The sequence below is a fragment of the Scyliorhinus torazame genome, chromosome 4, assembly GCF_047496885.1.
Source record: "Scyliorhinus torazame isolate Kashiwa2021f chromosome 4, sScyTor2.1, whole genome shotgun sequence".
Taxonomy (NCBI): domain Eukaryota; kingdom Metazoa; phylum Chordata; class Chondrichthyes; order Carcharhiniformes; family Scyliorhinidae; genus Scyliorhinus; species Scyliorhinus torazame.
This window is the reverse complement of record NC_092710.1, coordinates 126,293,297-126,308,452: the sequence shown is the minus strand read 5'-3', so window position 1 is coordinate 126,308,452 and position 15,156 is coordinate 126,293,297. Positions and strand designations below refer to the sequence as shown.

At 49.3% G+C, this 15,156-nt stretch overlaps 2 long non-coding RNA genes across 2 annotated transcripts in view; one reads left to right on the top strand and one right to left on the bottom strand.

The window, feature by feature from the left end:
- The window catches only part of LOC140411635 (uncharacterized), a 171,976-nt gene extending 157,950 nt beyond the window's left edge, over window positions 1-14,026 (bottom strand). Inside the window, exon 1 of the long non-coding RNA XR_011940911.1 lies at window positions 13,811-14,026. This is a non-coding gene — a long non-coding RNA (uncharacterized lncRNA). The remainder of the gene's footprint in view (window positions 1-13,810) is intronic.
- LOC140411634 (uncharacterized) lies at window positions 8,314-8,927 on the top strand. The gene is made up of 2 exons (XR_011940910.1): window positions 8,314-8,416; window positions 8,505-8,927. It is a non-coding gene; the product is annotated as an uncharacterized lncRNA (long non-coding RNA).
- Window positions 14,027-15,156: the final 1,130 nt, after the last annotated feature.

The following is a 15,156-nucleotide window of genomic DNA, read 5'->3' as shown; positions in this document are numbered from 1 at the left end:
GACCAACGGCAATGGGGAGGTCCGAGTGGGGATGGTATAGGAGGCACTGAAGTTGGTGGTGAGGGGAGAGCTGATCTCCATTAGGGCCCACAAGGAGCGGAGGGAGCGGGGGGAGAGGGAGAGGCTGGTGGGGGAGATGGTGAGGGTAGACAGGAGGTATGTGGAAGAGCCTGAGGAAGGATTGTTGAGGAAGAGGCGCAGCCTCCAGGCCGAATTCGACCTGGTGACCACCAGGAAGCCGGAGGTGCAGTGGAGGAAGGCCCAGGGGGCGGTCTACGAGTATGGGGAAAAGGCAAACCGGATGCTGGCGCATCAGCTTCGGAAGCGGGACGCAGCTAGGGAGATCAGGGGAGTTAAGGACAGGGGAGGGAATGTGGTGCGGAGTGGGGATGGCATCAATGGGGTCTTCAGGGACTTCTACGAGGAATTGTACCGATCCGAGTCCCCACGGGAAAAGGGAGGGATGGGCCGTTTCCTGGACCAATTGAGGTTTCCAAAGGTGGTAGAGGGACTGGTGGCGGGACTGGGGACCCCGATTGGGCTGGAGGAGCTGATCAAAGGGATAGGAAGCATGCAGGCGGGGAAGGCACCAGGGCCGGACGGTTTCCCGGTCGAGTTCTATAAAAAATATATGGACCTGTTGGGCCTGCTGTTAGTTAGGACCTTTAATGAGGCAAGGGAGGGGGGGCTTTACCCCCAACGATGTCCCGGGCACTGATATCCTTGATCCTGGAGCGGGACAAGGATCCCCTGCAATGTGGGTCTTACAGACCGATTTCCTTGCTAAATGTAGATGCCAAGGTGCTGGCGAAGGTCTTAGCCATGAGGATTGAGGATTGTGTGCCGCAGATCATCCATGAAGACCAGACGGGGTTTGTGAAGGGGAGACAGTTGAACGCGAATGTACGGAGGCTTTTCAACGTTATCATGATGCCGGCGAGGGAGGGAGAGGCGGAGATAGTGGTGCCGATGGACGCTGAGAAAGCCTTCGATGTGGTAGAGTGGGGGTACCTGTGGGAGGTGCTGAAGAGGTTTGGGTTTGGGGAGGGGTTTGTCAGGTGGGTTAGGCTGTTGTATGAGGTCCCGATGGCGAGTGTGGCCACAAATAGGAGGAGGTCCGAGTACTTTCGGTTGCACCGAGGGACGAGACAGGGGTCCCCCCTGCTCTTTGCACTGGCGATTGAACCCCTGGCTATGGCACTGAGAGAGTCGAGGAACTGGAGGGGGTTGGTGCGGGGTGGGGAGGAGCATAGGGTGTCGCTTTATGCAGACGACCTGCTGCTGTATGTGGCGGGCCCGATGGGAGGAATGCCAGAGGTAATGAGGATCCTGAGGGAATTCGGGGACTTTTTGGGGTACAAGCTCAATATGGGGAAGAGCGAGCTGTTCGTAGACCAGTTAGAGGACCAGGAGAGGGGGATTGGCGAGCTCCCACTAAAAAGGGCGGAGAGGAGCTTCAGATATTTGGGGGTCCAGGTGGCCAGGAGCTGGGGGGCCCTGCATAGGCTTAACTTTACAAGGCTGGTGGAGCAAATGGAGGAGGAGTTCAAGAGGTAGGATGCGTTGCCGCTGTCCTTGGCGGGTAGGGTGCAGTCAATCAAAATGATGGTGCTCTCAAGGTTTTTGTTCCTGTCCAAGTGCCTCCCCGGGTTTATCCCGAAGGCTTTTTTCAGGCGGGTTAACAGGAGTATAATGAGGTTTGTGGGCGCGAGGGACTCTGAGGGTGAGAAGGGTGTTCCTGGAGCGGAGTAGAGATAGGGGGGGCTGGCGCTGCCCAACCTCTGTGGGTACTACTGGGCCGCCAATGAGACGATGGTGCGCAAGTGGCCGATGGAGGGGGAGGGGGCTGCATGGAAGAGGCTGGAGACGGCGTCCTGTGTGGGTATGAGTCTGGGGGCGCTGGCAACGGCGCCACTGCCGCTCCCTCCAAGGATGTATACCACGAGCCCGGTGGTGGTGGCGGCCCTCATAATTTGGGGGCAGTGGAGGCGGCATAAGGGGGAAGTTGACCCCATTACGGGGGAGCCACCGGTTCGCCCCAGGAAGAACAGGTGGAGGGTTTTCGGGGTGGCACAGGGCAGGGATACGAAAGTTGGGGGACCTGTTTGTGGACGGGAAGTTCGCGAGCTTGGGTGAGCTGGAGGAGAACTACGGGCTCCCCCCGGGGAACACCTTCAGGTACTTACAGGTAAGGGCGTTTGCCAGACGGCAGGTGGTGGAATTCCCGCGGCTACTGTCACACACAGTACAGGACAGGGTGCTCTCGGGGGGGTTGGGAAGATTTCGGAAACTTACCAGGTGATGCAGGAGGAGGAGGAGGCCTCGGTGGTGGAGTTGAAAGGTAAGTGGGAGGAGGAGTTGGGAGAGAGCAGATCGAAGAGGGGGCGTGGGCAGATGCCCTAGGGAGGGTGAATCATTCCTCTTCGTGCGTGAGGCTCAGCCTCATACAGTTTAAGGTGCTGCACAGGGCACACATGACTGGGACAAGGATGAGCCGGTTCTTTGGGGGTGAGGACAGGTGTGTTAGGTGCTCAGGGAGCCCAGCGAATCACACCCATATGTTCTGGGCATACCCAGCGCTGGAGGAATTTTGGAAGGGCGCAACGAGGACGGTGTCGAGGGTGGTAGGACCCAGGGTCAAACTGGGTTGGGGGCTCGCAATATCTGGGGTGGCAGAGGTGCCAGGAGTGCAGGAGGTGAAAGAGACTGGAACTCTGGCCTTTGCGTCCCTGGTAGCCCGGCGAAGGGTTCTCCGTCAGTGGAAAGATGCGAGGCCCCCAAGCGTGGAATCCTGGATCAGCGATATGGCAGGGTTTATTATATTGGAGAGGGTGAAATTCGCCTCGAGAGGGTCGGTACAAGGGTTCTTTAGACAGTGGCAACTGTTCGTAGACTTTCTGGCAGAACGATAGACATTGGTCAATGGCCGCAGCAGCTCGGGGGGTGGGGGGGGGGGGGGGGGGTTTACTTTATTTTTGTTTATGTTATTTACACTGGAGGGTCTGAGGGGGTGTATACACCTGTTGTGCTAAGTCGGGGTGTTAATGTTAATTTATTATTTATGTACAGGGGGGGAGGGGTTTGGGGGCTTGCTTTTTTAGATTGTGTTTTGTACTTAACCCTGTTGGGTTCTTTTTTCTTTCTCATTTTGTTATTGATATTTTATGAAAACCTTTAATAAAAATTATTTTAAAAAAAAGATAATGATTACTGCACCGCATTCCAATCTAACTGTGAGGCCTGGACACTTTGCCCAAACCCTGGAGGCGGCAAAACCATAGTGGCAGCAGCCACCAGTCAAACACACAAAGTCTGGGGCATGGTAAGGGGAATCACCCTGCAAACAGGTGGTGAGCGTAAGCATTTGGGGAGGGGGGGTTGGCGGTAGGGGGAGCAGTGGGAGGTAGACAGCAACAGGGGATGGTGGTGCAACCTGGCCAGCTGTGTAGAATAATGTGGCAGAGGCCTCACATGTTCCAGTTGCAATGTGTTTGAATGGTCTTTAATCAAAGCCCCATTGTTCCTAACTACCGATTGTGACCCCGACCCATCAGTGCCCACTCAGTGATCCTGAATGTTCCTAGCCCCACATGCTCTGTTGCTGCCTATCTGAGCTGGAGGCAGTCTGCTGCCCTCCAGCCCCCTGTGTCTCAATGTCTTTGGCCGAATTACCGGTGGCTCTCGCCTCGCCGTGCTGCCTACTGCCCTTGTGACACTCCGCAGTCGGGGGGGGGGGGGGATTTAAGGAGAGGTGGAGACGCCTGTGGAGCCAATGGGTAGCAGCCTTTGGGATGCCTCCAATAGGCTTTGGACCTGCAGGAGTGTTGCTGACATCACCTCCTGAATCTCACTGTTGCGCCCTTGAGTCTGAGTCAGCTCCGGGAGAGCCTGGTCCAGAGGCTCGGCATTTGACTCAGACTCAGCTAAGTCCTGGGACCCAGACTTCCCACTCCTGCCTCTATCTGATATGCATCAGCATCTGTGTGGTGCACACCAAATTGTGCCCCAGAAGCCAGTCCACGACTGCCGCCCAGTGAGGTCTCTGCGCTGGTGGAGGGTGGGGGTGACAGCTGTGACGCATTGACGGTGTGCTCCTCGGAGCTCTCCTCTGAGGTGTTCTCCTGGGTGGTGGAGCGGTGGGGGGGGGGGGGGGGGGGGGGGGGGGCACCCCGGATTGCCCGGCCCCATCAGGTGGGGATACTGTTGGGGAATGAGCGTGTGGTCAGTGCGAGGGAAGGCTCATTGTTCCTTGACATGTATTACTCACTAGCGACAGGTCATCTGCGTGGAGGGCAGTGGGTCCTCACCTCTGCGGCGCAGGCCCTACCTCGACATCGGTGACCGATCTGTCCCTGGCTGCCTCCGCAACCACCAGAGCCTTTTCCTCATTGGGGTGAGGACTCTGGATGTCAGGCAGCCCGCTGCCCATCTGGGCCCTTTCACATATGTTGGGGGCCAACTTCGCGTGAGGGGACGAAGAAAGAGCACTGTAAGCCGAACGCTTGATGCTTCAGCAGGTGTCTGTGGCTGGTGGCATGTGCTCTTGTGCATAGAGGGGTGGTGCCAGGACCAGATGCGGTGCTATGCTGGAGGGCGGCGGTGCGGGGGGGGGGGGGGGGTTGCAATGCCAGCCGAAGCCATATTGGAGGAAGGGGTTGGGGGTATGGTCAAGGCGGGGGCAGGCGGGACTGGTACCAGTGGGCCGGTGTCAACTTACACATGCGGCCCATTAGAGGTCATTGAGCTTCTTCCTGCATTGAAGGGCGGTCCTCCAGGTCAGGCTGCCCACACTGGCGGCTGCAGCCATGCTGTCCTGGGGCATTGGCAGCCTGTTGTTGGTCCTCCAAACCCCGCGGGGGAAAAGGATGTCCCGTCTCGCCCCCACAGCATCCATCAGCCTGGCCAGGTTCACAATCCCAAAGCATAGAGCTGTTCTACTGGTGGCATGGCTGTTGGTAACTGGTGTGTATTCGGAACGTCTATTGCGTGCTACTCCCCCTAGTTAGTGAGGAGCTGCCAAGTGAGGGTCAAGGCGAATCGGCTGGCGGAACAGCCGATTTCAACGAGAAGCTCGAGGCGGCCCTAATTAACGTTAAATACGGGTTAGATCTCGCCTACCCAGCCATCGATGGACTCACCGTAATCCTCACTCGACACGGCATTTAAAACCTTTCCCATTGGATCGTGACGAAAATCTTGGATTTGTTTGCATTATAAGGGCTATATATCTCCAATAATTAAATAACAGATCTGTCCTGGTCGACCCAGGTGGGATTTCCTGGCCCTTCCAGCTGGCGGGAATTTCCGGTCCCGCCAAATATGGCGTGTTCCCTGAAGGTGGGCGGGTGAGCCATGTAAAACACTATAGCCTTCAGCGGGACTGGAAGATCACACCAACGGCCGTCGCCGCGGGAAAACCCCGCAGGCAGAGTGGGAAATCCTGGATATTGTTTCAATCTATTTATGTTCTATTGACGCATCTCATCCTATCTTGACTCTATTTTTCTCCCCTTGTTCAGTCTCTCCCAACCAACATCCATGACTCTTTTGATGCTCTGCGACATTTTCAACAATTTCAGTTTCCTGGCCCTAACTGCCTCCTCTCAGGTATGGACATCCTCTGCACGCATCCAGCCCCCATCTGGCTGGTCTGTGGGCCCTCCGCTTCTTTCTTGAATGGAAGCCCGACCAATTTCCATTCACCACCTGCCTCCTCCACCTGGCCGAGCACGTTTCCTCATTGAGCAACTTCCCGTTTAACTCATCTCTCTCCCTCCGAATGAAGAGGTTGTTTCCCTGGCTATCTGCACAGGTCCTAGCTTTTGCCTGCCTTTTGTAGGATATGTCGAACATTTCTTGCTCCAGTCCTATTCTGAACCCCTTCCCTCAAAGTTGATGACTTTAGGAATTTGTGGGGGGGGGGGGGGGGGCGCGAGAATGTAGAAGAGGTTTCCAGGAATGTTTCCAGAGATGAGAAACTTCAGTTATGAGCACAGATTGGATAGATTGGGACTGTTCTTGAAGCGAAAAAAGTTAAGTTCTCGCTCATAACAGGATTGAGTGGTTTGGGTCTCGGACGCACTGCTTGAAAGTGTGTGGAGGCAGGTTCAACAGAGTCATTCAAGAGGACATTAGACCATTACTTGAATTGAAAAAATGTACAGGCGTACGGGAAAAAGCCAGGGAAATGGCAACAAATCATGATGCTCCTTTGGAGAGTCGGTGCAGACACGATGAGCCAAATGGTCTCCTTCTGCATCGTATCAATTCTGTGATTCCAAACTAGACCTTCCCTTGAGTAATTACTCTTCTCCCACCCCCTTCACTTGCTCAAAGCTTATTACATATGTATCTTTCTTCAGTTCCTTGAACCAAAACACTAATTGTTTCTCTCTCCCCAGATGCTGCCAGACCTGCTGAGTATTTCAAGCATTTTCTCTTTAAATTGCACACTTCCAGCATCTACGATATTTGCTTTCGTTGCTATGTATTTCCAAAATACTTACTCAAATACATCATGCGATAACCGAAAAGGATTAATGCAAATTTTGTAATGTAGGAGAGTTAATTTTGTAATGTCGTATAGTTAATTTTGTAATGTAGTGTAGTTAATTTTGTAATAACGTATAGTTAATTTTGTAATGTAGTGTAGTTAATTTTGCAATGTATATAGTTAATTTTGTAATGTAGTGTAGTTAATTTTGTAATGTATATAGTTAATTTTGTAATGTAGTGTAGTTAATTTTGTAATGTATATAGTTAATTTTGTAATGTAGTGTAGTTAATTTTGTAATGTCTATAGTTAATTTTGTAATGTAGTGTAGTTAATTTTGTAATGACTATAGTTAATTTTTGTGGTGCAGTGCAGTTCCCCTGTCTCTTCCCCATACCCCTGCACACTGTTTCCATTCTAGTCATCTAATGCCCTCTTAAACACCTTGATTAAACCTGCCTCCACCACATTCCAGCCATTCAGATTGAAACCTATTCTCAAGCCAGGCAGTTTGTTTGTGTCTGATCATCTTTAGAAGATAAAATAATTGCAAGCTCAGTCAGTTGTGAAGGAGTTGACAGAATAAAACAACATCCCAGTGAAGCAGAGATGTTAAACTTGCTGGATTAATTGTAAATGGTGGGTAAATAATGACTTATTGCATTAAATAGTTTTTCACCTGATCATGACGATATTTTCAGACTGGAGACCGGTTACTGGCGGTGTACCGCAGTGATCAGTGCTGGGTCCTCTGCTATTTGTGATTTTTAACAATGACTTGGAGGAGGGGGCTGAAGGGTAGGTCAGTAAATTTGTTGAAGACACCAAGATTGGTGGAGTAGTGGATGAGGTGGAGGGCTGTTGTAGGCTGCAAAGGGACATTGATAGGATGCAGAGCTGGGCCGAAAAATGGCAGATGGAGTTTAACCCTGATAAGTTTGAGGTAATTCATTTTGGTAGGACAAATTTGAATGCGGATTACAGGGTCAATGGCAGGGTTCTGAGGAATGTGGGGTAACAGAGAGATCTTGGGGTCCATGTACACAGATCTCTGAAGGTTGCCACTCAAGTGGATAGAGCCGTGAAGAAGGCCTATGTTAGCGTTTATTAACAGGGGGCTTGAGTTTAAGAGCAGTGGGGTTATGCTGCAACTGTACAGGACCCTGGTGAGACCACATTTGGAGTATTGTGTGCAGTTCTGGTCACCTCATTATAGGAAGGATGTGGAAGCATTGGAAAGGGTGCAAAGGAGATTTACCAGGATGCTGCCTGGATTGGAGGGTAGGTCTTATGAGGAAAGGTTGACGGAGCGAACGAGGATGAGCGGCGACTTAATAGAGGTTTATAAGATGATGAAGGGGATAGATAGAGTGGACATTCCGAGACTATTTCCTCGGGTGGATGTAGCTGTTACAAGGGGGCATAACTATCAGGTTCGGGGTGGGAGATATAGGAGGGATGTTTGAGGTAGGTTCTTTACTCAGAGTGTGGTTAGAGTGTGGAATGGACTGCCTGCTGTGATAGTGGAGTCGGACACTTTAGGAACTTTCAAGTGGTTATTGAATAGGCACACGGAGCACACCAGAATGACAGGGAGTGGGATAGCTTGATCTTGGTTTCGGACAAAGCTCGGCACAACATCGAAGGCCGAAGGGCCTGCTCTGTGCTGTACTGTTCTATGTTCTATTTCATCATGCGTCTGCTTCAAGCCACCATTTCAAAGCCTATTGTCTGAAGCCACAAAGCTTTGATATTTTACTATGTTACTATGGGAATTACAGCACTTTTTGTATTGTTAATCCCTTAGATTTTATTTCAAATTTCCATGTAGAATATATGCAACATTATGTCAAATCACTTTTGAATGAAAATTGATTGCATATTAATCCATTTGAAGACACTCAGCTGGAATTTAAAATGAAGGTAGCAGCATTTTTCTGTGTGATAGCTCATCTTGATGTTAAGTATTATTGGTTGTGTACTTCATTAAACAGTGCCTTTTGTCACTCAGGTCGCTGATTAACGATTACAAATTGTGAGGATCAACCACCAGATACCAACTCATTATTCACTGACAGAACAATACTTTTGGCGGGGCCTTCCAGACCCACACCCTCCGCCACCGAAAACGAGAAGGGCAGCAAATTCATTTGAACTCCAAGATCTCTAAATTTCCCTTCGGGTCACACACAATCCTAACCAGAGCCGACATCATTTTCTCATCACTGCGTTAAAATCTCGGAACTCCCTTCCTCAGAGTACAACAGGATTGATTGCCTTCATCTCACCGACTGCAGCAGTTCAGGAGATACCTCGCCACTACCTCCTCAGTAACTAGAGATGAGAGATAAATATTGGTCTTTCCAGTAATGTCGCTTCCTCAGAATCAATTTAAAAATATATACGTCCCGTTTATCTTGGACACTGGTGAAAAGTAATTGTTACTGTCTCTAATTTATCACACTGCTTGTCTAACATCCAATTCAGGATGGGGGGAATTTTACTCCAACTAAATATTGGAAAGCCCAAGGCCATTGGCTGGATCTTGTAGTCCGATCAGCAATGAATGCTGAGACATTCACCATTGTTGACAGCCTCAATGGCACTGCAAGTTTGAGGAGCTGACTTAGTCTTGAATACAAACCTTGCAGGTGACTCTTTTTGGGCCCTGGATGAGACCTCATTGATGGTCCCACGAGGACCTGTCAGCACCGACACCTTGTCTGTTTTCCCCACCAACACTACACTGTTATTTAGGGCTGCTCCGAAGAGGTGTCAAGTTTTCTCAGGAGCACAGCCCTCCTGTACTCTTGGCATACATGGCTCTGATCACCTGCCCACCCCTGGCCCTGTTCACCCATTTCCCACCCCAATCATCAATGCCTCTCACTCTGCTAACCCCTCACCATCCTGCACCTGAAATCCTTCTCACCACACCCTCTTCCACCCCTGCACTATCAGCACTGTTGGCCCGCATTCAACTTCCCCATAACCCCCTCCACATTGACAGCCACATTCCAACCCTGTAATCTCCTTCAGCCCATGGGGGAGTGAGCTGTGAGGAGGGTGCAAAGATCCTTCAGTATGATTTGGGCAAGTTGCGTGGTGGACAAATGGATGGCCGATGCAGTATAATTTGCACTTTGGTAGTAAAGATGGGAAGGCAGATTAATACCTGAATAGCCATAAATTAGGAGAGGGGAATTTGCAATGAGACCTGGGTTTCCTCGTACACCAGTCGTTGAAGGTAAGCATGCAGGTACAGCAGGTGGTAAAGAAGGCAAATAGCCTTCATAGCGAGAGGATTTGATTACAGGATCAGGAATGTCTAGATGCAACTATACAGGGCCTTGGTGAGGCCATACCTGGAATATTGTGTGCATTTTCAGTCTCCTTATCTGAGGATGGATGTTCTTGCTCTGGAGGGAGTGCAGCGAAGGTTTACCAGACTGATTCCTGGGATGGCAGGACTGACGTGTGGTTAGGATTGTATGCCGTGGAGTTCAGAAGAATGGGAAGAATCTCATAGAAACCTATAAAATTCTAGCAGGATTGGACAGAGTAGATGCAAGAAGGATGTTCTCGATGGAGGGCTGTCGAGCATCATGCGTCACAGTATGAGGAAACAGGATAGACCATTTAGGACAGAGATGAGAAGAAATGTTTTCGCCCAGTTAGCCATATTTCTGTGGAATGCGATACCAGAGAAAGTAGCTGAGACCAAAACATTGCATATTTTCAAGAAGTAGATATAGTGCTTGGGGTGAAGGGGAGCCAAGGTAATGGGGGAAAGCGGGATCAGGCAATTGAGTTGGGTCATCAACCATGATTGTGGTGAATGGTGGAGTAGGCACAAAGGGTCGAATAGTCTCCTGCTCCAATTTTCTATGTTTCTATAACCCTTTGAAATATCTTCAATTTTGGCTTCTTGCAGATCTCAATTTAATTGCCCCACTCTTGCCCATCATTCTGTGGTGTTCTTTGTGTTTGTAAAACTCAGGATGGATAAAGATTGTAGTGTGTACAAAGAACCACAAAGCTATGTTGAATCAACATCGTTAATTTTATTACACTACATTCAATACAGGTCGAACACTATTTCTAAAGCTAGCAACACTATATAATACAATTACTATGTACACTATAACTAACTACTGTCTCCAACACGCTGGGTGGGATTCTCTCACCCCGGAGCCGGGCCGGAGAATCGTCGCGAATCGTGCCACACCACCCCGACGACGGTCTGCTGATTCTCCGGAGAGCAGAGAATCGGTGCCATTGGCGCCGGCGCCGGTCGGGGTCCGCTCTGCGGGGCCCCTCCGGTGATTCTCGGCCGGGGATGGGCTGAGCGGCCATGCTAAAAAAGCCGAGTCCCGCCGGCGCCGTCCACACCTGCTCTTACCCGGCAGGACCTCGGCGTGGATGCATCTGGGGGCGGCCTGGTGGGGGGGGGGGTGGGCAGGGGAAGGGGGGTCCGACCCCGGGGGGGGTGGGGGGGGGGGGGTCGGCTGTAGCCTGGCCTGCAATCGGAGCCTATCGATTGGCGGGCCGACCTCGCGGGCTGTGGGTCTCTTTTGTTTCGCACCGGCATTTCCTTCACTTCAGTAGCCCAATGCCATGTTGCGTCAGGGCCGGCACGGAGAAGGAAGCCACTGCGCATGCGCGGCAATCGCGCCAGTCCCACTGCGCATGCGCAGACCCTCAGCGGCCATCTGATGCCGGGGATCGTCAGCTGGAGCGGCGTGGGTCACTCCAGTGCCGTGCTGGCCCCCTGCAGAGGTCACTATTGCTGCTCCTGAGGCCATGTTGACGCCATCGAGAAACACGACGGCGTCAACGCTTAGCCTCAGGATCAGAGAATCACGCCCACTATCTTTAGACCCTCTGTTCACTATCTGCTTTCCCACTTCACTCTCCCAGAAGTCTGGGAGGCATTCCCTTTTATAGATCTGCTCCCCAGCTCGCTCTGGTGGTAGAATAAAGTATCACATTAACTCTAATGTGCCAGACGTTACACAAAAAGTCACAAATTCTTTGAAGGCTGACTACCATTAAAGCTCCCAAAGGATTAGATTATCATAGAATTCATAGAATCCTTACAGTGCAGAAGGAGGTCATTTGGTCCATCGGGTCTGCAGCCACCCTCCAAAAGAGCACCCTACCAAGCCCACTCCCCTGCCCCATCCCCGTAACCCCACCTAACCTGCACATCTTTAGACAATAAAGGGCAATTTAACATGGCCAACCCACCTAAGCTGCAAATCTTATAGGTTTCTATGAGATTTCCCTCATTCTTCTGAACTCCGCTGAATGTAATCCTAACCAACTCAATCTCTCCTCATACATCAGTCCTGCAATATCAGGAGTCAGTCTCGTAAACTTTTGCTGTACTCCTGTGGGAGGAAGCCAGATTATCCGGAGGAGACCTCCGCAGACACCGGGAGAAAGTCCAAACTCCACACAGTCACAAGGCCGGAATCAAACTCGCCCCCCTGGTGCTGTGGGACAGTAGTGCCACTGTGCCACCCTAATTCCTCCCTCAGTTCCCACAGGGAAATCCTCCTGAACCATTTCCACCTCTTTTCTTCTTTCTGAAGCTCCTTCAAATCTACCTCTTTGGGCAAGTTTTTGATCATCTGCCCTAATATTTATTTAAAAGCCTCAGCAAATTGTATTTAATATTGTTCTGATGAAGTGCCTTAATTAGGATATTTTATCACACTAAAGGTGCTATATAATGATAAGCTGTTGTAGCAAAAGGGCACTTTTGATGTCAGCAGTGGCTCAATTGATAGGACACATGCCCCTGAATCATAAAGTCCTAGGTTCAAGGCCCATCCCAGACCTTGAGCATAAAAGACAACACTGACACTGAGGACTCCGAGGATCATTGCACTGTTAGAGGTGTTGTCTTTTGGGGTGAGACATTACATTAAGGCCCTATCGGCCTTTGCGGGTGGATGTAAAAGCTCCTTCGTCATTATTTAGAAGAAAAGTCATGGGAGTTCTGCTGTCCTGACTAATATTTATCAATCAATCAAAATCATAAAATAGACTATCTAGTTGTTATCACAATGCTGTATGTGAGAGTTTTCTGTGTGCAAATTGGCAACGGTATTTCCTACATTACTGTAGTAACTATACTTCAAAAAGTATTTCATTGGCTGTGATTTGAGACAATTGGTAGTCGTGAAAAGCATGGCATAATTGTGAGATTTTCTTTCTCTCTACACAATTCAATTTTTAATTCACGATGATCAATACGTTAGATATTTTGTTGTTGCTTTTGTGTATAGTATTTCAGTGAGGTCACAGTACATTTTCTTCCTTCATTGAATTATTTATGTTGATTATGAACTCATATTCCCCCTGGTAGGCCTTGACCTTCTAACTTTTCAATGGGAAAAGTACTTGCAACTGAAACACCCACACGGTAACATTCTAAACCCCATTCTTTCAGAGTTGGATTGAGTCCAAAGCTAAGCCACATTCAAGGGAGTGCGGCGCATTCTGTAATTTTATCAATTGGTTAGTTTATGTTGACATATTTATCAAACCACTTGAGAAGACACAAAATAAAATAAAGCAAGACACATGTTGGAAGAACTCCAAGACAGTCAGAGAAATCTACACTAATTACTATTTTGAAAGAATTTTCAGCATTCTGTGAATATTTTACTGCAGATTGGATTCAGTGTTAACGAGCTTTAATGAATGGAGATAGTGAAAAGTACATACGCAACAGAAATAATTAATACATGTTTGCACAGTCATAGGTGAAGCATTGCAGGCAGAGATGCAATGGAACCTCTTAAACTAGCAATAATTTGAGATCCAACAAGAGTTATAGAACCAGAGGCTAGAATTTTACACTCCCCTCTTTGGCAGGGTTTTGACTAGGGATGGTGAGGTGAGGAGAGTGAAATTGAAAGGAACAGATTCACTCCAGGTTTCCACCTGCCCGACCATACAGCAATTTTACCCTGGGGTGGGCAAGGCCTCAGACGGGAAGCCTACCCTTTGCTACCCTTTAATTGAGGCCCTGAATTGGCCAATCATTGGCCACTTGAGAGCCGTTCCCAGGCCAGCCTCAATTTGTAGGGGAAAGATGAACTTCAGAGAGTTGCATCTTGGGTGGGGAGAGGTGGGTCTGGAGGAGGCACCTCCATCAGAAGCCCCCTTCTGAAGTCAGACATTCCTTAAGATGGCCACTTGGGTGGTCTCCAGATCTCCCTCACCCGCTTCTTCCCCAAAGATCTGGTTCGCCCCCTTTACACATTCCCCGCCCCTAACTGGACTAGATCCCCTTGAACTAACCTGGACCTCCAGTGCCTAGACTTAGGGTGGGATTTTCCACCTCTCCCCGTGGCCTGATTTCCGATGGCAGAGGTGGTTCACTATTGGCTGGTGGTGAGATCTTCAAGTTCCGCTGATATCTATGATGTTTTGCATTGTTCCCCGGCCACACTGCTGGTGAACCCACCACGGGGGTCATCATTGGCAGGACTGGAAGATCCCGCTGGGGGATGGAAGGGCCAGAATATTCAGCCCCTCATTTCAGGCTGAGTCCCAGAATTGAACACAATAGTTTCCTCATTAGATTACTGCTGAACTGCTGTGACCTTTTATGACACTATCGCATGATGCAATAGTGCTTGGACATGATGCAATAGTGCTTGGATTATTATTGCTAAGTTACAGTTGAAATCAATCTACTAATTTGCAAAATGCATTGTTCCATGAAACCTACATCCAACACAAGGAAGCCTCTGCCAGGTGCAAAATTATATTGACGTGCTCTATTTGCAGATTTGTTTTCAACACCAAACTCAATAATTTTGTGTACATTCTGTCCTTCTCGAAAAAGCAGCAGACAGTTATAATATTGTACCCACATTTGCTGCAAAAGGTGATAATGGTTTTGAAAACCAAAAATTGAATGACTGTTCTCCCTGCGCTTTTCAGCCATTTTGATCATTTTCATCATGACGGGGAGGTTCTCTGTCTTGGTGGAAACTGGGCCGATGTAACAAGTTTTTTAAAAATTCAAGTTTAAAATTTCAATTAAGTTCCCAGAACAGGTCAATAAAAATGTTACCCTCAGGCAACTTGACGAGCAATTGAATATCATCCCTGAGCCCCCCACTACCATTGAGTAACTGTCCATGTTTGTGATGATCACAGTGATGTTAATTCATCACACTCCACCTTGCCATTGACCTCGTTGTGGAGGGAGGGAATGGGCGGGGTAAGCGATGATAATGACCTGTTCATCATTTTTCACCAGGTGTCTCTGGAGGAGAGCAAAAGACTCAGGAAATAATGAGGCAATGAATATAATGGCATAAGTCACTTGCGCCCACATTTCATGGAATTTATAAGCCATAACTGGCCAGTCAGAACCTGGAACACTGATGAAAACCTTAAAAGATCATGGGACACTTATGAGACAATGTGATTGATATTTCCAAAGGATTATGGGCAATACACACTTGCCCACTGGTGGATAGGACACGCCCTTCTACATCCTGTATAAAACCCGAGGGCAATGAATTGTGAGCTGGCCCCTGTAGTCGAGTAACTGCTCTGTGCTCTTGTTCTGTTGTTTCCTTTGACTCAACCTGTTCGGCTCAGTGTGGGCTCCTTTCTGAACCTTATAATAA